We start from the raw sequence: 27,194 nt of genomic DNA, 5'->3' as shown, positions 1-27,194 counted from the left end.
CTGCTTAATGTTGACAATGTTATAATGGCCCTGGATGTGGGAGATCCATGATCAGTTTTTCTTATAATTTCTCCAAGGTTTAAGGCTTGTGGAGCCTCCACCAGTTGTATGTTAATAGTTGGTGTAGTGTTGTATAGAAACATCATTTTTATCCAGGCGTGGACAAATCGCTAAACAACCTAAGAACCAGAACAATTCTATAGGAGCCAAAAAAAAATTATGCCCAAGAAAAGCAGATGAAAAATAAAGTTCCCTTCAACTTTTATAGGTTATGGTGGCTCTCTTTCATGTTGGCAGGTATGCTGATATACATTCTAAACATTTTGTGTGGATCTCAGACTCGCATGGACATATGAATACTTTGATATATGAAGAAGTAAATTTCTTGAAGCAAAGTCAAGGTAAGATCTCCTTTTTCTTGAAGAATGGGTCAAGTTCAGTCTTTCAACAAGAGTTTTCTACACACTCAGGTGAATATTTTTAATCAATATTTTTAGTCATTGCCAGCACATAAATAAGAATACCTTGATATATGGAGAAGCAAATAGCGTAAAATCTGGCAAAGGTGAGATCTGCTTAATCTTTACCCTTGGATGGTGGCACTGGATCTGAGAGATCTGCACTGGATTTTTCTTATGATCTCTAGTTTCATATACAAAGATATAAATAGCTCGAAGCAGAGTCAAGGTAAGACATGTTTTTTGTTAAAAAAAATTGGTCAAGTTCAGTCTTTCATCAAGATTTTTCTTCACACTGAGGTGAATCTTAGTAATGGATATTTTTAGTCATTTCCTGGAGATAAATAAGAATACCTTGATATATGGAGAAGCAAGTAGCTTAAAATCAGGCATAGGTAAGATATCTGCAATGAATTGAGATTAGTCTTTTATCAATATTTTTCTACACACTGAGGTCAATCTTAGCAATGGATTTTTTTAGTCATTGCCAGCACATAAATAAGAATACCTTTATATGAAGAAGAAAGTAGCTTAAAATCTGGCGAAGGTAAGATCTGCTTAATCTTAACCCTTGGATGGTGGCACTGGATCTGAGAGATCTGCACTGGATTTTTCTTATCTCTAATTTTAAGGATTGTGGAGCCTCCAACAGTTGTATATGAATACTTAGTGGAGTTTTATTAATACTTATATTAATAGTTGGTGGATTAATACATCTGGTATTCTATTACCTTTTATCACACAACATGTAAATTTTTGATTATATGATCAATTTTTGGTCATAAATCTCACAGATCGAATGCTGCCATTGATGCTAGTGCAGAGTCGCCACCATTGGAATGTTAAAAAAAATGGTTCAAAGTCTGTCCTTCATCAAGTTTTTTCTACACACTGATGTGAATCTTAGTAATCAGTTTTTTTTAATGATTGCTTGCACGTAAGAATACTTCATTATATGAAGAAGTAAATAGCTCAAAGCATTGTTAAGGTAAGATGTGCTTTATGTTGAAAAATGGGTTTTCATAAAAAAATTTCTACACACAGGTGAATCTTTTTAACCGTTATTTTTATCATTCTACATAATCTGTACATAAAAATACTTTGATATACGAAGAATTACACAGCTTTAAATGTGGCCAAGGTAAGATCTCAGTTTTCTTGAAGAATGGGTCAAGTTCAGTCTTTCATCAAGATTTTTCTACACACTGAGGTGAATCTTAGTAATGGATATTTTTAGTCATTGCCAGCACATAAATAAGAATACCTTGATATATGGAGAAGCAAGTATTTTAAAATCAAGCATAGGTAAAAGATTTGCAATGAATCAAGATTAGTCTTTTATCAATATTTTTCTATACACTGAGGTCAATCTTAGCGATGGATATTTTTAGTCATTGCCAGCACATAAATAAGAATACCTTGATACATGGAGAAGCAAGTAGCTTAAAATCTGGCAAAGGTAAGATCTGCTTAATCTCAATACTTGAATGGTGGCACTGGATCTGAGAGATCTGCACTGGATTTTTCTTATGATCTCTAGTTTCATATACAAAGATATAAATAGCTCGAAGCAGAGTCAAGGTAAGACATGTTTTTTGTTAAAAAAATTGGTCAAGTTCAGTCTTTCATCAAGATTTTTCTTCACACTGAGGTGAATCTTAGTAATGGATAATTTTAGTCATTGCCTGGAGATAAATAAGAATACCTTGATATATGGAGAAGCAAGTAGCTTAAAATCAGGCATAGGTAAGATATCTGCAATGAATCGAGATTAGTCTTTTATCAATATTTTTCTATACACTGAGGTCAATCTTAGCGATGGATATTTTTAGTCATTGCCAGCACATAAATAAGAATACCTTGATATATGAAGAAGCAAGTAGCTTAAAATCTGGCGAAGGTAAGATCTGCTTAATCTTAACCCTTGGATGGTGGCTCTGGATCTGAGAGATCTGCACTGGATTTTTCTTATCTCTAATTTTAAGGATTGTTGAGCCTCCAACAGTTGTATATGAATACTTAGTGGAGTTTTATTAATACTTATATTAATAGTTGGTGGATTAATACATCTGGTATTCTATTACCTTTTATCACACAACATGTAAATTTCTGATTATATGATCAATTTTTGGCCATAAATCTCACAGATCGAATGCTGCCATTGATGCTAGTGCAGAGTCGCCACCATTGGAATGTTTAAAAAAATGGTTCAAAGTCTGTCCTTCATCACGTTTTTTCTACACACTGATGTGAATCTTAGTAATCAGTTTTTTTTAATGATTGCTTGCACGTAAGAATACTTCATTATATGAAGAAGTAAATAGCTCAAAGCATTGTTAAGGTAAGATGTGCTTTATGTTGAAAAATGGGTTTTCATAAAAAAATTTCTACACACAGGTGAATCTTTTTAACCGTTATTTTTATCATTCTACATAATCTGTACATAAAAATACTTTGATATACGAAGAATTACACAGCTTTAAATGTGGCCAAGGTAAGATCTCAGTTTTCTTGAAGAATGGGTCAAGTTCAGTCTTTCATCAAGATTTTTCTACACACTGAGGTGAATCTTAGTAATGGATATTTTTAGTCATTGCCAGCACATAAATAAGAATACCTTGATATATGGAGAAGCAAGTAGCTTAAAATCTGGCAAAGGTAAGATCTGCTTAATCTCAATACTTGGATGGTGGCACTGGATCTGAGAGATCTGCACTGGATTTTTCTTATGATCTCTAGTTTCATATACAAAGATATAAATAGCTCGAAGCAGAGTCAAGGTAAGACATGTTTTTTGTTAAAAAAATTGGTCAAGTTCAGTCTTTCATCAAGATTTTTCTTCACACTGAGGTGAATCTTAGTAATGGATAATTTTAGTCATTGCCTGGAGATAAATAAGAATACCTTGATATATGGAGAAGCAAGTAGCTTAAAATCAGGCATAGGTAAGATATCTGCAATGAATCGAGATTAGTCTTTTATCAATATTTTTCTATACACTGAGGTCAATCTTAGCGATGGATATTTTTAGTCATTGCCAGCACATAAATAAGAATACCTTGATATATGAAGAAGCAAGTAGCTTAAAATCTGGCGAAGGTAAGATCTGCTTAATCTTAACCCTTGGATGGTGGCACTGGATCTGAGAGATCTGCACTGGATTTTTCTTATCTCTAATTTTAAGGATTGTTGAGCCTCCAACAGTTGTATATGAATACTTAGTGGAGTTTTATTAATACTTATATTAATAGTTGGTGGATTAATACATCTGGTATTCTATTACCTTTTATCACACAACATGTAAATTTCTGATTATATGATCAATTTTTGGCCATAAATCTCACAGATCGAATGCTGCCATTGATGCTAGTGCAGAGTCGCCACCATTGGAATGTTTAAAAAAATGGTTCAAAGTCTGTCCTTCATCACGTTTTTTCTACACACTGATGTGAATCTTAGTAATCAGTTTTTTTTAATGATTGCTTGCACGTAAGAATACTTCATTATATAAAGAAGTAAATAGCTCAAAGCATTGTTAAGGTAAGATGTGCTTTATGTTGAAAAATGGGTTTTCATAAAAAAATTTCTACACACAGGTGAATCTTTTTAACCGTTATTTTTATCATTCTACATAATCTGTACATAAAAATACTTTGATATACGAAGAATTACACAGCTTTAAATGTGGCCAAGGTAAGATCTCAGTTTTCTTGAAGAATGGGTCAAGTTCAGTCTTTCATCAAGATTTTTCTACACACTGAGGTGAATCTTAGTAATGGATATTTTTAGTCATTGCCAGCACATAAATAAGAATACCTTGATATATGGAGAAGCAAGTAGCTTAAAATCTGGCAAAGGTAAGATCTGCTTAATCTCAATACTTGGATGGTGGCACTGGATCTGAGAGATCTGCACTGGATTTTTCTTATGATCTCTAGTTTCATATACAAAGATATAAATAGCTCGAAGCAGAGTCAAGGTAAGACATGTTTTTTGTTAAAAAAATTGGTCAAGTTCAGTCTTTCATCAAGATTTTTCTTCACACTGAGGTGAATCTTAGTAATGGATATTTTTAGTCATTTCCTGGAGATAAATAAGAATACCTTGATATATGGAGAAGCAAGTAGCTTAAAATCAGGCATAGGTAAGATATCTGCAATGAATTGAGATTAGTCTTTTATCAATATTTTTCTATACACTGAGGTCAATCTTAGCGATGGATATTTTTAGTCATTGCCAGCACATAAATAAGAGTACCTTGATATATGAAGAAGCAAGTAGCTTAAAATCTGGCGAAGGTAAGATCTGCTTACACTATCCCGGATGCAACTAGAGTCACCGATTTGGGAATTCTCATTGACGAGCGACTTAAGTTTTCTGAACATTGTTCAGCGGTTGTCAAAAAATCGAATAGAATGCTTGGTCTCATTTTCAAAAAGGTCTCTTCGCGTTCTCCTAAAGTCATTCTTCCTCTTTTTCGAGGCTTAGTTCGTCCTGGACTGGAGTATGCTGTAAGGTTTTGGAGACCATATCTACAGAGGGACATAGACTTGGTTGAAGGGGTGCAGAGAAGAGCTACGCGTGTCCTTATTGGCACACAGGGCTTGAGTTATGAAGAAAGACTTCATTTTTTGAATATGTTTACATTGGATGAACGCAGGTGTCGAGGAGATATGATCGGAGTGTTCAAAATTTTCAATGGGATGGATAGGATGGACCATGAACTTTTAGTACACCGCCAATCGACTGCTTTTACAAGGGGACACCAGTATCGATTGGTGAGGGACAATGCAAGGTTATGGTGTCGCAGGGAATTTTTCTCCAATAGGGTTGTTAATAAATGGAATAGCTTACCCCCGGAGGTAGTAAATTGTAACACAATTGACACGTTTAAAAAGAAATACGATAAACATGTTGGGGTAAATCGAGAAGCTATCCATTCTTAGAATAAGACAACCATAAGTATTCTTTATGGGCATTGTATAATATTTTATCATGTGTATATATTGTTTGTAATTTGTGTTAATTGCATTTTTAATTGGGTTGCTGTATTTTTGAAACATATGACAACCATATTTTTATGGGCATCTTTTTATCAGCCACCTCGTTGGGCATTTTGCCTGTTGTGGCGTTGTATTTGTATTTGTATTTGTATTAATCTTAACCCTTGGATGGTGGCACTGGATCTGAGAGATCTGCACTGGATTTTTCTTATCTCTAATTTTAAGGATTGTTGAGCCTCCAACAGTTGTATATGAATACTTAGTGGAGTTTTATTAATACTTATATTAATAGTTGGTGGATTAATACATCTGGTATTCTATTACCTTTTATCACACAACATGTAAATTTCTGATTATATGATCAATTTTTGGCCATAAATCTCACAGATCGAATGCTGCCATTGATGCTAGTGCAGAGTCGCCACCATTGGAATGTTTAAAAAAATGGTTCAAAGTCTGTCCTTCATCACGTTTTTTCTACACACTGATGTGAATCTTAGTAATCAGTTTTTTTTAATGATTGCTTGCACGTAAGAATACTTCATTATATGAAGAAGTAAATAGCTCAAAGCATTGTTAAGGTAAGATGTGCTTTATGTTGAAAAATGGGTTTTCATAAAAAAATTTCTACACACAGGTGAATCTTTTTAACCGTTATTTTTATCATTCTACATAATCTGTACATAAAAATACTTTGATATACGAAGAATTACACAGCTTTAAATGTGGCCAAGGTAAGATCTCAGTTTTCTTGAAGAATGGGTCAAGTTCAGTCTTTCATCAAGATTTTTCTACACACTGAGGTGAATCTTAGTAATGGATATTTTTAGTCATTGCCAGCACATAAATAAGAATACCTTGATATATGGAGAAGCAAGTAGCTTAAAATCTGGCAAAGGTAAGATCTGCTTAATCTCAATACTTGGATGGTGGCACTGGATCTGAGAGATCTGCACTGGATTTTTCTTATGATCTCTAGTTTCATATACAAAGATATAAATAGCTCGAAGCAGAGTCAAGGTAAGACATGTTTTTTGTTAAAAAAATTGGTCAAGTTCAGTCTTTCATCAAGATTTTTCTTCACACTGAGGTGAATCTTAGTAATGGATAATTTTAGTCATTGCCTGGAGATAAATAAGAATACCTTGATATAAATAAGAATACCTTGATATATGGAGAAGCAAGTAGCTTAAAATCAGGCATAGGTAAGATATTAAGAAGCAAGTAGCTTAAAATCTGGCGAAGGTAAGATCTGCTTAATCTTAACCCTTGGATGGTGGCACTGGATCTGAGAGATCTGCACTGGATTTTTCTTATCTCTAATTTTAAGGATTGTGGAGCCTCCAACAGTTGTATATGAATACTTAGTGGAGTTTTATTAATACTTATATTAATAGTTGGTGGATTAATACATCTGGTATTCTATTACCATTTATCACACAACATGTAAATTTCTGATTATATGATCAATTTTTGGCCATAAATCTCACAGATCGAATGCTGCCATTGATGCTAGTGCAGAGTCGCCACCATTGGAATGTTAAAAAAAATGGTTCAAAGTCTGTCCTTCATCACATTTTTTCTACACACTGATGTGAATCTTAGTAATCAGTTTTTTTTAATAATTGCTTGCACGTAAGAATACTTCATTATATGAAGAAGTAAATAGCTCAAAGCATTGTTAAGGTAAGATGTGCTTTATGTTGAAAAATGGGTTTTCATAAAAAAATTTCTACACACAGGTGAATCTTTTTAACCATTATTTTTATCATTCTACATAATCTGTACATAAAAGTACTTTGATATACGAAGAATTACACAGCTTTAAATGTGGCCAAGGTAAGATCTCAGTTTTCTTGAAGAATGGGTCAAGTTCAGTCTTTCATCAAGATTTTTCTACACACTGAGGTGAATCTTAGTAATGGATATTTTTAGTCATTGCCAGCACATAAATAAGAATACCTTGATATATGGAGAAGCAAGTATTTTAAAATCAAGCATAGGTAAAAGATTTGCAATGAATCAAGATTAGTCTTTTATCAATATTTTTCTATACACTGAGGTCAATCTTAGCGATGGATATTTTTAGTCATTGCCAGCACATAAATAAGAATACCTTGATACATGGAGAAGCAAGTAGCTTAAAATCAGGCATAGGTAAGATATCTGCAATGAATCGAGATTAGTCTTTTATCAATATTTTTCTATACACTGAGGTCAATCTTAGCGATGGATATTTTTAGTCATTGCCAGCACATAAATAAGAATACCTTGATATATGAAGAAGCAAGTAGCTTAAAATCTGGCGAAGGTAAGATCTGCTTAATCTTAACCCTTGGATGGTGGCACTGGATCTGAGAGATCTGCACTGGATTTTTCTTATCTCTAATTTTAAGGATTGTTGAGCCTCCAACAGTTGTATATGAATACTTAGTGGAGTTTTATTAATACTTATATTAATAGTTGGTGGATTAATACATCTGGTATTCTATTACCTTTTATCACACAACATGTAAATTTCTGATTATATGATCAATTTTTGGCCATAAATCTCACAGATCGAATGCTGCCATTGATGCTAGTGCAGAGTCGCCACCATTGGAATGTTTAAAAAAATGGTTCAAAGTCTGTCCTTCATCACGTTTTTTCTACACACTGATGTGAATCTTAGTAATCAGTTTTTTTTAATGATTGCTTGCACGTAAGAATACTTCATTATATGAAGAAGTAAATAGCTCAAAGCATTGTTAAGGTAAGATGTGCTTTATGTTGAAAAATGGGTTTTCATAAAAAAATTTCTACACACAGGTGAATCTTTTTAACCGTTATTTTTATCATTCTACATAATCTGTACATAAAAATACTTTGATATACGAAGAATTACACAGCTTTAAATGTGGCCAAGGTAAGATCTCAGTTTTCTTGAAGAATGGGTCAAGTTCAGTCTTTCATCAAGATTTTTCTACACACTGAGGTGAATCTTAGTAATGGATATTTTTAGTCATTGCCAGCACATAAATAAGAATACCTTGATATATGGAGAAGCAAGTAGCTTAAAATCTGGCAAAGGTAAGATCTGCTTAATCTCAATACTTGGATGGTGGCACTGGATCTGAGAGATCTGCACTGGATTTTTCTTATGATCTCTAGTTTCATATACAAAGATATAAATAGCTCGAAGCAGAGTCAAGGTAAGACATGTTTTTTGTTAAAAAAATTGGTCAAGTTCAGTCTTTCATCAAGATTTTTCTTCACACTGAGGTGAATCTTAGTAATGGATATTTTTAGTCATTGCCTGGAGATAAATAAGAATACCTTGATATATGGAGAAGCAAGTAGCTTAAAATCAAGCATAGGTAAAAGATTTGCAATGAATCAAGATTAGTCTTTTATCAATATTTTTCTATACACTGAGGTCAATCTTAGCGATGGATATTTTTAGTCATTGCCAGCACATAAATAAGAATACCTTGATATATGGAGAAGCAAGTAGCTTAAAATCTGGCAAAGGTAAGATCTGCTTAATCTTAACTCTTCGATGGGGGCACTGGATCTGAGAGATCTGCACTGGATTTTTCTTATGATTTCTAATTGTAAGGATTTGGGAGCCTCCAACAGGAATACTTAGTGGAGTGTTACTAATACTTATATGAATAGTCGGTGGATTAATACATCTGGTATTCTATTACCTTTTATCACACAACATGTGAATTTCAGTTTAAATGATCAATTTTTTGGTCGTAAATCTCACAGATCGAATGCTGCTATTAATGCTAGTGCAGATTCGCCACTATTGGAATGTGAAAAAAAATGGTTCAAGGTCTGTCCTTTATCACGCTTTTTCTACACACTGATGTGAATCTTAGTAATCAATATTTTTAATGATTGCTTGCATATAGGAATACTTCAATATATGAAGAAGTAAATAGCTCGAATCATGGCCAAGGTAAGATCTGCTTAATCTTAAAAGAAGGTTCAAAGTCGTTGTTCCATCAAGGTTTTTCTACATAGCGTTGTAGATCTTAGTAAACTAGTGGAATACTTGGACAAAGCTATCCGTTCCCTCCTATTAGTTCTTGAATATAGATAGTAATACAGAAAACTTTTTTATGAATGTAATCATCACTTTCCAGCATCCAAATGGTGTAAGTGCAATGATTAAAAAAAAAGAAAACACAGGCACAAACAACTCAAGGAAATTGGAATGATTTTCCATCAAAATAGATTGTTGAGCATCTTCTATTAGAATCCTTATAAATAGGCTTAATGATTTGTACAAACTTAAATGGATTTTTTTCAATAGATAGAATAAAGAGAAAAAAATAATGTTTTCAATCATTGTATGGACATATAAATAGTTTCATATACAAAGATAGAAATAGCTCGAAGCAGAGTCAAGGTAAGACATGTTTTTTGTTAAAAAAATTGGTCAAGTTCAGTCTTTCATCAAGATTTTTCTACACACTGAGGTGAATCTTAGCAATGGATGTTTTTATTCATTTCCTGCACATAAATAAGAATACCTTGATATATGGAGAAGCAAGTAGCTTAAAATCAGGCAAAGGTGAGATCTGCAGAAAATCGGGGTGACTTTTTATTAAAATAGATTATTGATCATCTTGTATTGAAATTCCTGTAAATAGGGTTCATGAATTCATATAAATTAACTCAATTTTTTTAAAATGGAAATGGTATAAATGGAAAAAATTAATATTAAATTTCAAGCATGGTGTTTTGCAACAAGTTTTTTGACATATTGTTTAAAAATATTTTCAAGCATTTTATGCACATAAGAATACTTTGATATGTGAAGGAGTGGATTGCTTGTCAACAAAGCAAATTGTCTAAGCATGCTCAAGATAAGTTTTTTTTTTTTTGAAGAAGAAATGGTCACAAAGTCGGTCATTCATCGAGGTCTTTCTACACACTGGTGTGTATCTCAGTATTAGAGTGTGATATTCAAACAATGGTATGATGATGTAAAAAATAGGCACTTTTGTTGAATGAAAATGAATGAGATTTGTTATAGTGAATTTATCTGATTATTGGGTCTATTGAGGTTCTACCATACACTGAAAATGTATGGAAGCTAGATATCAGTTTACCACTCAGTATACCATCGAAAATTTTCTAAGTTTACCTTCAGAATGAAGCAAGAATACTCATGTAAGTAACTCTATCATTGGGTCTTTTTTTTTTCTCTTGTTCATTTTGCATTGGGCTAATTCCATGGTATTTCTATTTATGTTTTTTAATGTTTATTTTGAGATCTTTCAAAATCCAAGAAAGGGAAAGGAAGAATTCAAGCAAGTTTTGGTAGTATTTTCTTTAAATCATGAGAGCATTTGATTCATCGAGAAGACAAGCATGCCGAGTTGGATGTGTATGTATGCTCCATTGATTATATCTTCTTAGTTCTTTTGCTACGTACTGAGTGGTGCTAAGGTTGATGCTTTTATATGTTACAGTAGCATAGGAGTCAATGCTTCCAATTTTTTAACCTTATTGCAATATTCCAGTCAGAAATCAGATTCTTCCAATTTTTTGTTTTTTTACAGAAAAATCCCTGTAAATTCTCAATTGTGCTTCACTTAAACAAAAAATCCCTAAAAAAATAGTCTTCCAGTCCTTGCAATACCAGGCTGACCATATTTTCAGCTCGCATTTAAGAGAAGGCAGGAGTGTCTGATGCCTCGGGTGTTGGACCAGGAAGGGCACTGAGTTCACTCTTTGTCCATAAAAAACTGCAGGGAGAACGGGCATTAAAATCAGTACTGGCTTGCAGATGACAGGTTAAATTCTTGTTTTTAGTTGTGGCTCTGCATGTTTTTCAGAAAAATATGAGAAATTAGGATTTCAGGATTTCAAGTATGGGGAATTAGCAATTGTTGCCAACTAAGTTTTCAGTTATTGCTAAAACTGATGATTACAATCATAATTTTCTTTTATTATTTGACAAGAAAATTTTAATTCTTGATTTCAGTGAAGAATAACAAATTCAAGTTTGCTTTGCTCAGAAAAAAACAAGACATTGTTATAAAAAAAAGATCAGGATGGCAAAAAATAGGAGAACATCCTAGGAAAAACGGGTCGTATGGTCACCAAATGAGATCATTTTTCCCTTTTATTTGTATTACATTTTTTTTTGGCGTGAAATGTTTCATCATGTGATAAATTAGATTTTTTAAGTCTAGGAATTGGCACCTATGCAGTAGGCCTTATATTGATTAATTTTTAGTACGCATAAATTTAAGCCCAGTTATTGACCATCTGAGCGCTTGATAAATTTCCTATATCTCTCATTTTTATTAAGAGAGTTCATATAATTCCTAAAGAAGTCCAAAACTTCAATGAATTTGATTGAATTTCTCTTTTCAATGGTGACTTTATATACAGTGAAATCTTGATGTAAGGCTGTGTGCAACAAAAAAAATATTATATTAACAAAAATAATGATCATTATGCACCACCAAATTTATACTGTTGTTGGCATCTCTTCCATTCCAGTGCTGTTGGTATCACCAGATTTTTTTTCACAAATACTTATGTCATATAAAAATAGTTGATTTATAGTATGATGCTCATTTTAAGGGTCATTCACAGGGATATTGATTTCTTTCGAAACCACTGTTTCCATATGTCTTCATTCATTGTAGTTTTTAATATTTTTCAATAGGAATTGAATTGATTGGAATTAGAGAAGTAGCAATCATAATTTCACATTAGGGGCCGTTCAAGTATTACATAAGGAAAGTTTTAGCCTTGTTTTACCCCCTCCCCCCCCCCCCTTGTCAGCAAAGTTTCATCATCAGCTCTGCCCTTCTGAATCCAACTCATATTTTCATAAAGGGTGGTTGATGTGATGACATAAGCATTATCCAAACCCCCCCCCGTCATCAAAAGTCAGCAAATCGGAACCTCCCCCCCCCCTCCCCCATCGATGATGATGACCCCTTATGTAAGGTTTATGTATGTAGGGGAAAGTGGAGAAAAACTGTCTGCTAAATGTTGTGGTTTTTCTTCATCTTTTCATAGTTCAGAAAATGTGTACATTATTCTGAAACATGAAAAAAAAAAATTACACGAAACTTTGTCACACAACTTCAATGGATATTCAACTACCTGAATACAAGCATTTTTTTTTTTTTTTTTTTTGTTAAAAATTTTTTCTTTAGGTATTATGATTTTTTTCTGAAAAAGAAGCAAATATTCGGTTTTGCCCTACTGGTGGGAGCAAAATAGGGTACTCATTGTAAAAAATGTATTTATCAAAAAGTTTATTTTAAAAAATGAAAAATTTACATTTTTCTTTCAAGCTGTAAATTTCACTTTAAAAAATAAGATCCTCCTCCTTTTATGACTCATTCAAGTCTTTAAAATTTATATTTTTTATTTTTAAAAATTATTTTTAAATTTATTTTAAGTTTTATACTTCCAATTACTGAGAAACTCAAGTTGATATTTTTCTCATGTTTACCACAAAAACCACATTTAAAACTGTTATCTTCCTCTGTATTTGAGCATACTTTGCTTGCTCAGTCACTACAAATGCAGCACCAGGGATCCATTCTTGTCTTGATTTAAACTGTGCATCTTTTGGAGATGTTCGTTTTGTTGGTAACATAATGTATAACGGCCTAATAACTTTCTTATTGCTGCTTCTGAAGCAGGAAACTGAGCTTTCTTAATTTTGTCCTCCAGTGTTGATTTTGATAATACAGTATTATGATTTAAACTACAACCGGGTAGTATCCAGTTATGCCCCACACTGGCATTCATGAAACAAAATGGCCCAGTTTTCTTCAGTGATGCTTTCAATTTTTACTGATGTGTTTAAATAACAAATACACTCATGAACTTATATAATTAGTGAACTGATTATAATTCTTCAATCTTTTAACATAGTATGGCAGTTGATATGAAGCAAAAAATTAAATTATTTCTACCTAAAAGCTTTAAAAAATTTTTTGTTAATCACACAGCAACCACCCACTTCCTAGTTAGTTTAATAGTTTTACTAGTATTTTAGTTTAAATTTTTTAAGAGCTGCAGAACATTAATTTACATGTTTTCAGATGGATCAACAGCACTAAATTCAGAGATAATGCCCCAACTCGTTTGACCCACCTACCCAGTTTTGCCCACTTTCCCCCAGTTTTTTGTTTAAAAATTATGTATCACAAAGCTGTTATGGAGCCTAAGAATTTAACTTGTATTTCAGTTTAAGAAGTATGGCAAGACTTGAGTACCTTGCTTTGGGATTTGTTCTGATGTGAAGCAGTATCTTCAGCTCTCCATCATGGCAAAAAACAGGCAACACCAGATCTAAGAGTAAGTGCCTTCTTTGCCTTTTATAAAAATTACAACTGATTTGTTACATACTGTCACGTGGAATTTTTTGTTAAAATTTTCCAATGTTGATGAAGCCTTGCATGTTTTTTATGATGTGATTTATGACATTTAATAAGTGTATTCCTAAGCTCAGGACTAAAAAAATAAATTCCCACCATGGTTCTCTTCTGATATTGTTAGATTGATCAAAAGAAAGAATAGGTTACTTAATTTATATTGGAATGGTCACTCTGAATGTATTGGTGATCTGTGTGCAGTGTCTGGGCTAAAATTAAGAGTAAAATACGTCTTCAGTATAATGATATTTCTTCACTTTAAAATGAAAAATCATAACCCTAATAAATTTTGGTCTTTCTGCCGAAATTTAAAATCCTGTAATTGCTTCCCCAGTGTCATGTCTTACTATGACAGATCATCATCTGATTTTCCTGTTATTGCCGAATTTTTTAAAGATTTTTTTAGTTCAGTTTTTCGTAGCTCCAACAACTTGTCTGTGACTGAACTACCAAGTTATGATTTTGCAAATAGTTGTTTTTTTTTTGGTTCCATTACTGAACATGTTTGTTTGCTATAAAGAAACTCAAAAGTTGTAAAGACCAAGGCAATGACTGTATTCCCCCATACATAGTTAATGGTTGTGGCTCATATTTAGCTGTCCTGTGTCTATCATTTTTAATATCTATTAGTTCAGGTGTCTTTCCTACAATTTTGAAGACTTGCTCAGTGTTGCCTCTCTTCAAAAGTGGTTATAAATCTGATGTTTGAAATTATTGACCTGTAGTTAAAATGAATTCTATTTGTAAAAGGTATTTGAACTTATCATCCTTGTTCTCGTTCCTGGGTTTCTAGTTGTCAGCATGGTTTTATCGCCATGAGATCTTCATTAACTAATCTAGTCAAATTCTCTCAAGTTATAGCACAAACTATAGATAATATGCAACAAATTGATGTTGTTTATACTGATTTCTCAAAGACTTTCGATTCAATCAATCATATTCTTCTTCTTCAGAAGATCAGAGGTTGGAGCTTTTCTGTAGGTTGATTCATACCTTACTGGGAAATCTGAGAGAGTAATTTTTTATGGTTGTAAATCCTCTTGTTATGCATGTTATTGTTCCCAGTGGTCAATTTTGTGCTTCTCTTACTTTTTATTTTATTTATAAATGATTTACCTGATTGTATTGATACTAAATACTTAATGTTTGCTGATGATGCAAAAAATTTTCATGTTATTAATAATGTCTATGACACTGCTGAATTACGAGAATCTATTAACAAACTTAATTTATGGTGTGTAAATAATAAGTTGTATTTAAACATTGATAAATGTAAATTTATTACCTATAGTAGGAGGCATTCGCCACTTATATACGATTATAGTATTGATGATCAATTACCTCAGAGGGTTGATTTTGGTGTAATGTTTTACAGTTCTTTTTCATTTAGCCAACATATTAATTATATTGTGTCTAAAGCATCCATAAGTCTTGGTTTTATAATTTGTAATAATAAGCTTTTTCACAATGTTGAAACTATCTTGTTGCTTTTCAATTCCTGTTTGATCTGTTTTGGAATACTGTAGCATCATTTGGAATCCGCATTGCTTATTTAATATAGTTAAAATTGAACATGTTCAAAACAGGATTTTACTCTATGTGTATTTTAAGAAACATCAGTCACATAATTATTATTTATCTCAAACGAAATACTTCGCTCATCGTTCAGTTATGATTCACTTGAAACTTGCCATCTCAGGACCCTTACTCGTTTTTGTTTATAAACTCTCCTTGACTTGTTTCAGTAACTCATCAGGCAAACTTATTCTCTCCCAGACAGGAAGATCCATCTCCCAATTGAAGGTAAAACTAATTCTCTTCCAAGGAAGAGGTCTGTGGCAGATAGTTTCCGAATGGATGGACCGTACAGCTAGACAAAAAAACTACAGATTTTTGTTCCAACCTTTATGGGTCTTTCCGACATGACACGAGATCATTTGTTTAATTGTTTTGTTAATTTGTTCTGGATGGTAGGAGTGTGGTGAATCGCTAATTTATTTGAAAAGTACCTTACATGTCTCTTTCATGAAATTGGAAATAAAGCAAGAGAACAGTTGTCCGAAACTAAATTTTTTGGGAACCCATATCTGGTACAATATTCATGTATGAATTTCTTGGCAATTACGCTTGTGTTAATTTGTCTCAATGGAAATATTTTGACCCATTTTTTAAAATGATCAACTATGACTAACAGATGTATATTAGCTTTAGAAGATATTGGAAAGAGCCCCATTGTGTCTACCCTTACTACTTCTCCATCTCCAGGACTATTAGCAAACATGAAGATCATATTGCCCCAATGTTTTCTGTTGTCATATTTGCATGTCTGACAAATTTCTTTGTCTTTTCTCATGCCAGGCCAATAGGTGTATTTCACACACCGCTAATATGTCTTCCCAACTCCCATGTGAGCAGAAAACGAATGCATTTCTGAAAGGAATTCATCTCGACATGAAGGAGGAATTACTACTAATGTTTTTTTTTATCATGTTGAATAAATAATTTCCCATTTTCGAACAAATACCTGTCTTACTTTTTTTTATCCAAAACTTGATTCCTGGAATTCTTGTCTGAAAAATATTGGATTATATCCAAATATTCTAAACATTGTTTTGTCACTAATTCTGGCAATTCTAACAAAGAAAAATAGATATAATTTGTTGTCTAAATTTTCCTCAAAATTGATTTCGTTATTTACAATGATGGGGTTTCTTGATAGTGTGTCGGCAGCTTGCATAGCAGAACCCTGTCTGTACTCAAAACGTAATGGGTACCCTTGAAGCACCTGAACCCATCTGCTGAGTCCTTTAGTTGTTCCACGTCATAGAACCAGGCAACTGCCTTGTGGTCTGTCACTATAGTAATGGACTCGCCTATGAACCACGCTCCAAACTTATTACAAGACCAGACGACAGACAGTCCCTGTTCTGAAACTGAGTAGTTCTTTTCTGCAGAATTCAAGGTGTGGCTTGCGTAAGCCAAAAGCTTCTCGCCATCTGATTTGACTTGCTGAAGTACGGCTCTTATGCCAATGCAAGATACGTCGGTATGGATTTTCAGTGGACAGTTTGACTAACTGGTCAAAACAGGAGAGCTCAGATTAACACTCTTTTCAAGTTATCGAACGCCTTTTGATAAACCTTTTCCCACTTGAACCTTTGTCCTTTCTTGGTGAGTTGGTACAGTAGGTATGCAATGTCTCCAAAATATGGTACAAACTGTGGATACCAACTACAAAGTCCCAGAAATTGTTGTATTGTCTGACCATAGTGGGTCTTGAAAATTGTTAAATTGCCTCTGTTTGACTGGCCTTGACATTCCAACCCTCGTGGGTTAAATTGAGTCCCAAGTACTCTAGGGTTTGTTTATATAAGTGGCATTTCTCTGGTTTTAGAGTCAAGCCCGTATTTTCAAGGTAAAAATCTACACATTTACCGACTAGGTGACTCAAGATCATTGTCATTATCCATTTGGAATGTGTCAGGGGCATTGTTCAGCCCGAAATGCATAACTTTAAATCCGTACATGCTGCACCCGGTTACAAATGCCGTCTTGTCTTGGTCTTCAAGCATGACGGGAACCTGCCAATATCCTGATCCTAGATCAAATGTAGACAAGTATGTTGAGTCACCTATTCGTTGCAATGTTTGATCGATACATGGCAATGGATAACAATCGGGTGCAGTAATTCTATTAAGTTTTTTGTAGTCTATTATAAATCTCCATTCGCCTGATTTTTTACTGATTAGAAAACATGGAGAGCCCCAATTTGTGGAGGTGGGTTCAATTATATCATCCCTTAGCATCACCTGTACCTGTTCTTCGACTAATCTTTTTTCATTTCAGAAGAGAAAAAGGGGGGCCTAAAAACGGGTTTGCCATCGGTTATAATTTTGGTTCAATCACATGGGTTCTTCCGTATTTAATGGGTTAATTAATTTAATTTATGGGTTCGTCCCTGAATAAGTCTGGATATTTATTGAATAATTTTGATAATTCTTTTGTTTTTGTTCTGAATTCAACTCTGAATCAGTAATTAACTGTTAAATTTTTTGTTGGCAAATATTTCCTCTGTACTTAGAAGACTGCCTTTAAGTTCTTGAGTTTTGAAATCTACTATTATTTCTGCAGTACTCAAAAAATCTTTTCCTATTAGGATATCGAAAGGAACTCTAGTGAGCACTATCAACTCTGTGTGCACAATACTATTTCGTATTTCCAGCTGAGCCCGAAGGACTCCCACTGGACGACAGTGCTCACCAGAGACCAATCAAAAGTTCAGACCTCTATAAGGTTTTATTTGGTTTTGTGAAGAACCCATCTGGTGGGCTAAACGGAAGCTTATGATGGACCTATTAGCACCTGTGTCTGCCACGGCTCTAGAAAATATATGGTTGATTCGGATTACAGGATGCAAAAAATCTAATTCAGGAGACTCCCCATTGTTGGACACACTGTGCCACCTATTTATCCAACTGCCCGTTTCCTTGAAGCTGATTCAGTGGATATGTCTGGTCTGGTTCCACTGGTAGCATTGCGAGAGGTCCTGGGTTTATATCTTGATTGAGCCCCCAATTTGCAGCGTTTATTTATTGGCTACCCCCGAAATTCTTGCATCCATTAATTAAGTCACAAGGCAAATTTAAGAAAAATGTTGGAAATTTTCTCGTGGTCAGTCCTCGATCGTGAAGAACAGTCCATATGCACTGGGGGAGAGAGATATACCACTGTTAAAGATCAACACACAATTCGTTAGAACATTAGTAGACAGGAATACAGCAAATCGGAAAATCTCACTGAACTATGACAATGAAGATGATGATGGCCAACGTTACTTGTAGATAGTTCCAAGCGAACCGTGGGATGTCATTTCGTTGTCAAGGAGTCGTAATCACATCACGACCAGATGTATTACACTAATCAACCACGTCATCACCACAAGAACATTATGTAGACATAGATGAACTATGCATGAGAAATTAACACCAATTACGTACGAAACACTATGCTTGAAGATATTAGTTGAACAGGGTTAATAAACTATCACAACGTCACATGTTAGTCGATTAAGATGAAGAGCATCCTGTTCAACACTCAGGATTGCTTACTGGCAAAGCTGTATGAACAAAGAATGAAAGAATACCACATTGAAGCTTCATCCTGGAGTATATTTAGGGATGGAGAACAGGTTTATTTTCAGATGAATCAGAGTACATTAGGCTTTTGGCGCACGAAGAAAGTGATGACATCACTCAATGGATTTGAATATGGATATGTGGCTTGAATTATTTCCGAACACTATTAATTTCCTGGGTGGCAACAACTCAACAAGATGGAGGAGTTGGTCAGGCTTCTCCATGATGTTTACACAGATATTACATTTTAAGATCATGGAATTTTACTGTGATCTTAGATCGGAAGCCTGCGAGTACCTCCACCTGTGAGACAAGGTATTTAGAAATATACTGCATATATCTATATATATACATATATATATTAACATGGCAAAATATCATATAATATATATTACACATAATGCATTGCCGCTGTGGTGGTCGAGTGGTTATAGTGCCGGACTCGTGATGCGAGGATCCGGGTTCGAACCCCACAGTGGTGGTCGGCTGAAGTTGGTTTTCTGTGGTTCCCAACTTCAAGGCGCAAATGCGAGCCGATCTCCCCGTTAAAAAGTCTCGCCACAGAGAGCAACAGTCCTACAACGGTAAATCATTCAATCATAACACTTCACTCATAGTTAGTAAAACTGGGGGCAGATGACAGCACTACACGTAACAAGCATTACACAGAAACAAACTTTACGTCAGGTTGCACTACACGTACACGCACATTCCCGCACGTACCGATTCGTTGGGGGTTCCGTGGGGGTTGGGGGGTTGCATGTGTGGTGTAGTAGGTAGGGGCTCGGGGATCAGCCACCTCGTTGGGCAATTTGCCTGTTGTGGCGTTGTATTTGTATTTGTATTTGTATTTGTATAAATAATAATTATACAATTATGAATCTCGTAACTCGACTGGATCCTCTCCCAGGGACCATTTAGTATTATTGTTAATAGAACATAAAAGCCTGTGAGGCGACTTGATACACACCGTTTTCAGTGCCATTTGACGACGCAGCTCACCTTATTCGTTTTTTGCATTTCAAAAGTTACAAGGTTTATACGACATTTATACAACTTTTCCCTGAATCGTTCATGGTAATAGCAAATATTTGTTTCCTGTTGCTGATTTTGTTTTGGGGCATAAGGCCTTCGATTTCGAGACTTTTAGCGTGTGCTGTGTAGTAGGACAACTCTACTCATCTACTTTTTGCATTAGCTCAACTATGGCTTTTCATAAATTAGCAATTTCATCACTTTTCGATGTAGATGGCCCGTCCGATATTTCATACAAATTTGCATCGATGCAAACTTCGCAAATCTTATTGGCTATGAGGGCTAATTCTGACAAGTCCACCGTTACGATGCTCAATATTGCCTGCACGTTAGCTGGGAGCTTTTCAAGGAACAAAATTTTGAGAAATTTCTTAGTCACTGAGCTTTTAGCCAACTCCTTCATTTGTCCTAACAAAGTATATGGTTTCTTATCCCCTAGCTGTAGATCGGAAAGTAATCTCTGGATTTGTTGAGTTTGTGAGTCAGCGAATTCCTCCAACAAACGCTTTTTGATGGTTTCATATTTACCAGTGCTTGGGGTATTGACTATGACATAGGTCAGAGCAGACAATAATTTTATTTTTATAACATGTAACTTAACCCGTCCAGTGTTTCTGACGTAATATTACGTTGAAAGTTCTACAGAAGAAATACAAACATCATTCTTTTGCTTGCCAAGTATTTGCGTCGGTTTCAGATAAGAATGTGAGGGGCCATTCAAGTTTTATGTAAGCAGAGATTTTCAGCTATTTTTGACCCCCTTCCCCCCTTGTCAGCAAGTCAGCAAAACACTGACCCCCCTCCCCCGTCAGCAGCTTAGAATATTTTATATCTTCAAAAAAGGGTGGTAGATGATGTAAGCAACCTTCAAATCCCCCTCCCCCCTTGTCATAAAAAGTCAGCAAATCCAAAACCCCCTCCCCCCCCCCCCCCGATGCTGACTTAATATTTGAATGACCCCTAAACCTGAGAATTTTTTTTTTAGTAGATAAAAACTCATTTTTCCCTTGAATCTCTTCTTTAACTTTTTTTTCTATGCGTGTCTTTTTTTTTGCTTGATGGGTCGTACATTAAAATAATTTTGTGGAGAGAGGATTTAAAACTGACTATAATTCATTATCAAATTTGAAATTATATCAAGTGCAGTATTCAAAGGTGTGAAGTGATTGAAAGCATAGGGAGGGCTCAAATCCAATATTTTTATGTCTTATCGAGATGGTAGCGAATGGGCTCAGGCTCATGGACCAGATACAAGTTTAAGCCTATGATAATTCAGCATTATATAGTTATCTGTTCATCACATATACCCAATAGCTCTTTTTTGACACGATGAATACACTTGAGGATCAATTTCTCATTTAGTATTTATTTTGATATATGTTTCATTCAGCATTGCATATTTATGCATGATGCTAGGATCTAAATGCTCAGTTTAAGTGGAGCCAATTAAATTCAGGAGCATTGGAGAAGATCAGACCCATGGTGCTTGGCTTGAGCTTCATGTAAAAATTCTGATTTTTTAGTAAATTCTGGTGTGCTTGAATGCATTTAAAAAAATACTGGGGGTGGTTTTTCACCCATGGTTCTGATGCCACAGTTTTACCAAAGAAGTTATATAAACTCCCTAATGTAAGAAATTTTGAAATCTGTCGTTAAAGAGTTTTATTTTAATACAAGAAACAAATGAGACATCAAATACTTGTTTCTTGGCTGATAACCAATACCTGCTGTAATGACTAATATTCAATCATAGACGGCCCCCCAATCAATATATACCACATTGTCTCTATTATCGAATTGCTAAAACCTGTTGTGCAAGCATATAAAAAAAATAACCTAATTAGAATAATATTTTCTCCCTTTTCACTAAGAAAATTCCAGGTTTCCATTTTGGTGGACTTGCATTAGGGAGGAAAAAAAATACATTTTATTGAAAGAAGGAGTGAGAACAAAAACATTAAAGAGGTTAATTGTGACTCTTCCTTACAGTGGGTCCACAAAATATTATGATGAATTATAAAAGTACATGTGTAATAGCTGAAATTAGGTAAATTATATACATTAAAAAATCATTTCTTATTATAAGTATGTAAGCTTTCTGGAAAAAATGAATTTCCAAGAGAACGAAGGAAATAAGAAAAGATTGACAAAACTTATATAAGTTAACGTACACAGAAAAAAACTTGACATAGTATGTATTATCTTTAGAAAATACGTTAAATCTAATATTGAAAGAGTTGGGGGAAAAAATCTGGAATCAAAAGAAAAATGTATGAGTTAAAGCAGTGAAAGTTACCAGTAAAGTTAGCAGGGTGAATGGTTCCCACAGAGATTTCATGATAACTATTTTCTGTGCATATTGGTTCTTATAAGAGTGAAAAATCTCATGTTGAAAATTACCTTTTTTTTCCAAGCTGTTCTATAGTTCCAGTTTATATTTACCTTATAAGATTTCATCCATTTATACCTTTTAAGTTGGTACTCTGGTACAAAATGGCAATGACAGAAAGTGGCCAAAGTGACCCTGAATCTCCCATGTAACTTGGGGTGGCATTGCCTACAAAAATAAAAATCTTCAGGTAAGGTCAAAAACCAAAACTCCAATTGTTTCAATATCTTCATTACATCTACTAATAATAACAATAACTGATGGGATCCACCTGGTTATCAAAAAGGCTGCACAAGTGAAAGTCTTCAGATTTTTCTTGATATTGAATCTTATCAAAAAGATGACTTATTACCGATATCACTTATCAGGAAACACTCCTAAGCCTCAGGTTGTCTCATTTACATGTAAAGTGAATGACATGATGACTGCAGCACCACAGACGATCAGCTAAGTAAAGGCCCCTTTACACGTACGCTTTTGCGTGCGTGATAGCTGTAAACAACTTCAGAACCGCATTCAAGAGTGTGCGTGTAAAGGCAAAAAAAGTGTGCAGGAACTGGTCATTCCAGTGTTCAATCGCGAACTCAAAATCTTACGTCTAAACGCAAACCCACCCTACAGGCAAAAACGGGGCAAATCCCTCTTCTCCTGCGTTGTCTTCCTTCATTATCATTCTAAAAAAATAGATATATACAATGTAAATAATTTTTTTCAGCGATAATATTTATTGCATTTTTTTTTCAGTCTTTTTGACGATTTTTCTTCCTTTTTCCAACGAATTGTTTTTTTAAAAAAATGATAAATTAGTTTCAAGTGCCGTAATTACATTTATTAGGTTATTGCAATAATTTTCGAATTTTGATTTGGTTCCTGTTTCTACAAACATTATTATATCAGATTTATAGATATGTTAAATTACTATTATAACAGTTATTTTGATAAATAACAAGCTTTCATTTACCCTCAGGGTGTGGGAAAAATTTAAAATACTAGGGGCTCTTAACCCATAAGTTCTATTTTTTCTTTTTAAAGAAAATAATTGCTTTTTTTAATAGAAAATAAATATTTTAAGAAAGATCAGTTTCAAAATTTGAAATTAACGATAGAAGTATGTACATAAATCCATAATTAATGCTTAATAATGCAAGAATTGACTGCAGATTCAAATCAAAAAGTTTCTTGTGCCACAATGAATATGTGTCGGGTTAAACTGTTTGATTACAATCAATATACTGATCGGAATAAAAATATTAGCATTTTGTTTCAAATTAATTTCAAGATGCTAAGTGCATTTAACAACCTTCAATACCATTTTACCAAACTTATTATAAATCAATATGCAATTTAATTGAAGTTTAAGTTTGAAATCTTTTTTCATCAATCTAGTTACTGAAAACAAATTATTTAAGATCTGGCCCATATGTTATGTTTTCAATTGTTAATGGTTGATCGAAATATTTAGCTTTTACGATACCAATGAATCAATTACAAAATCCTTATGTGCTAAATATACATTTCCTGACTGGAAACTAATGTCCTGAAACCATCTAATGTCCTTTGCCATATGACTTGGAACTCCATTATCCAAGATCCATACTTCATCAGCCTGATGATCCATTATTGAGATTGTCCATCTTGCTCCTCATAGTTCTTGTTGTATGTACAGTTTGCATATTTATTATCAGTTCAAAATTTCTGGAACTTTTTCTGGTCATACCAAAGCTTCCATAGATAGCAATCCTTGGCAACAAAATTTGATTTCCTGCACACATAGCAAAGTCTCATTGGTTTTTGGACCTTCTTTACACTGAAAGTTTCATCATCTTTTGGATTATTAAATGAATAGTGACTGGTGCATTTTCCCTCCTCTCATAGGATTTCAAGGATCTCATCCATCTCTGAGTTTTGAGGATCTCTCATATGCAAACAAATCGGCCCCTCAGTCTTCACACTGTGTGGAATACTAGCTCTCTTTGGGATATTGAAAGACCTAGTGATAAGCATTTTGTTAAAAGTCCTCTTGCATGGGCAATATAATCACTAATAAGCTCCTTATCGTACATCTCCAAATTTTATGTTCATTACCTATGTCCATTTTCCGAATTTATTAATGAAAACATAACGAGAACTAACTGGATTAATAAATAATGTATAAAATATAGACATAACGCAGCAACTGACAATGTGACCTGGATTCAAATAGGACATAAACACACAAATCGAACGGTCTTGACTACTGCTTTTACATCTTGTTTTCAGATAGAAAACTGATCTTCTGCCATTCCGATGAAAGCCTCTTTAATTTTCTCCCACAAAGACTTTGCATTTGTCTCTTCTGCAAATTGCAACTCCTGCTCCACAGAGAGAGTCAACTTTATGTACGGCACTGCACCTGCATTATTCCGCTCCCATTCAGCAAGGGCCTTGTCTTGAAAACTTTCAGGTTGAGGTTCACTAATCACCCGAGTGAGTTTCAAGCTTATCACGGATTGCATTTTCATCAACCATATGTGATAGTTCGTTGCAATTAATTCCGGAACAAGCATTGAGAAACTTTCAAGATCTCTCCATGACCCTCACACGTACCCTAAGTTTGAACTTGAAAGAGCAATCATTAAAAAGTAGGTACACATATGTGTGCCTCTGGCACAAAGAGGTTAAAAACAAAATTGAATGATAAAATTTTATTTGGTAAACTCTGAGTTTTTGTATTCTATTGCTTACCTATACTCATATTTAAACATAAAGAAAACTTACGAAAATCAAGATTTTATAGTGAGAAATCAACCTCCGGTCATTTTGACCTGTATCAGTATTTCTAGATAGAGCAAAATGTTGGTCCTTTTATAGTGTTAACCTAGTTCTATCTCATAATAACAATAGTAATATCCACTCTCTCTCTCTCTCTCTCTCTCTCTCTCTCTTACACATTTATTTAATTTTTATTCTTCACACACTCAGTTGAATCATATCATTATTGTTTAATTTCGACTTGGTATTATTTCGTTTCTTTAGGTTTTTAATAGCAGTGGAAATAAATTTCAGGCAAGCGTCTGTCAACAAGACATTTTACAGCTAAAGAGCCTGCAACCTAAAGCATTGTTGGATGTTGTAAAACCAGCTGGCCGAAGTGTGGTTTTCCTGGTTTTCCCACTTCTTAACACAAATGTGGGTCAGTCTTAAAAAGAAGTCCTCCAGGAAGGCATGTTCCATGTGTAGTTCAAGATCAGAGCAGCTTTTTAACTGGATGAATGAACGTGATCACTCTGTATTAAATTTAGTTGATTCATGGATACATGTAAAATTGTGTATTTTGGTGTTTTTTCGTTTTGTGGTATAATTATTTCACAAGATTTTATACACTTGAATCCTGATTTCTCATAAGTGGTAACACAACTAGACATTTTGGTAGGATCATGGGTGGAGATATGGGGGAGGGGGTCAAATGTGGAGTCGACTGATCTAATGTATACCCCCCCCCCCCCAGACTTCCAAGTCTATCTCTCTCTGCCTGTGGGTAGGATCACCAAAACAATTTTGCATGCTGAAGTATTGGTAATCAATAATTGCTATATATAGTCAACACTTGTAACGACCCCCTTCGCTCCACGGAAAATGGACGTTACATTGGGAGGTTGTTATATCAAACTTTTAAAAAAATCAGAGTTTATATATATCTTCTGGAAAATTTTATATTGTATTGACGGAATTTTAAAAAAAAATTCAATCTGTTACAATAGTGCAATAAAAATATGCAAAAAAAACCACAATTTAAATGCATAATACAGTAAAAACATTTCCACTTATGAAAATACTATGTTATGGCTGAAACCAGGCCCGTCATTTAGGGAAGCAGGGTCTGTTCGTCCGTTCTTAAGCCCACGTCTTTTGAAAATACACTGAAAATGATGTGTATATGTATACATACATTGAGTACATGTGCTTTGCCCCCTCCCCCCGGAAAAAGTTGAAATGACGGCCCTGGGGCTGAAACCTGTATTTATTTTTTACTACAGACAGCAAAATAAGTTCACTTACACCTATATTCTCCCATGGGGAAAGTGAAGTTTATAGAATAAGAAAAAAAAGAAATGAATCGCATTTGAATTGGGAGTGGGCCATCATATGAGAAAATAAAACAGAATGCTAAGAGTTTCCAATGATAGTACTAGTTAACTATGTCTATGTTCCATACCCTTTCTTCTCCGAGCATCAGATGCCACGGTCACACTTACTCAATGACAGATTTTGTCCATTTCCGTGGAAAAAAACGAAGGGCTTGAGTTTGGTCGTTGTTATGGATTGAATGATATTTACCGTCGTTATATTGGATTAAAAATAGCATGGTGGAAATATTTGGGACCTGTCATTTTAATGGAATGGTAGTTATAACGAGCGTTGACTGTAGTATGAATTTTGTTTATTGTCAAATTACATGGGCCTATGATGGAAAAGTTGTTTGAGAGAGAAAGAGGCATATGGGCCCTCTACAAGGGTAGGGCTGATGGGGCTCCAGTCTGGGGACCTGTGACGATTCTTATATATTTATGTCGGATAGTTGCGGATCCAGGACGATGTGCAGGGAAGGGCTGATTGTTTAAGTTTGGTGGATCATTCCGTATTTTATGGGGCATACTAATTTTCCTGTATTATTTGGCTCTTGGGAGGGACGCTCACTGGATCCGTGCCTTAGCGAAGGCAGACATCTTCAACTGTGAATGGAGCAGAGACAGGTATCTTCGGCTGTGAATGAAGTGGAGGCAGAC

General features: G+C 34.4%; 1 long non-coding RNA gene across 2 annotated transcripts in view; it reads left to right on the top strand.

The window, feature by feature from the left end:
* The window catches only part of LOC149085471 (uncharacterized), a 34,898-nt gene extending 9,148 nt beyond the window's left edge, over positions 1 to 25,750 (top strand). For both annotated transcript variants that reach the window (XR_016192853.1, XR_016192854.1), the window contains 3 exons: positions 269 to 10,844; positions 13,683 to 13,792; positions 25,444 to 25,750. This is a non-coding gene — a long non-coding RNA (uncharacterized LOC149085471). The remainder of the gene's footprint in view (positions 1 to 268; positions 10,845 to 13,682; positions 13,793 to 25,443) is intronic.
* The last annotated feature ends 1,444 nt before the right edge of the window (positions 25,751 to 27,194 follow it).

Source organism: Pholcus phalangioides, unplaced genomic scaffold (genome assembly GCF_987345545.1).
Source record: "Pholcus phalangioides strain wild (caught in Gottingen) unplaced genomic scaffold, Ppha-v1.0 ptg000007l_1, whole genome shotgun sequence".
Taxonomy (NCBI): domain Eukaryota; kingdom Metazoa; phylum Arthropoda; class Arachnida; order Araneae; family Pholcidae; genus Pholcus; species Pholcus phalangioides.
Note: the sequence above shows the minus strand (reverse complement) of the source record. Positions and strands in the feature narration are given on the sequence as shown.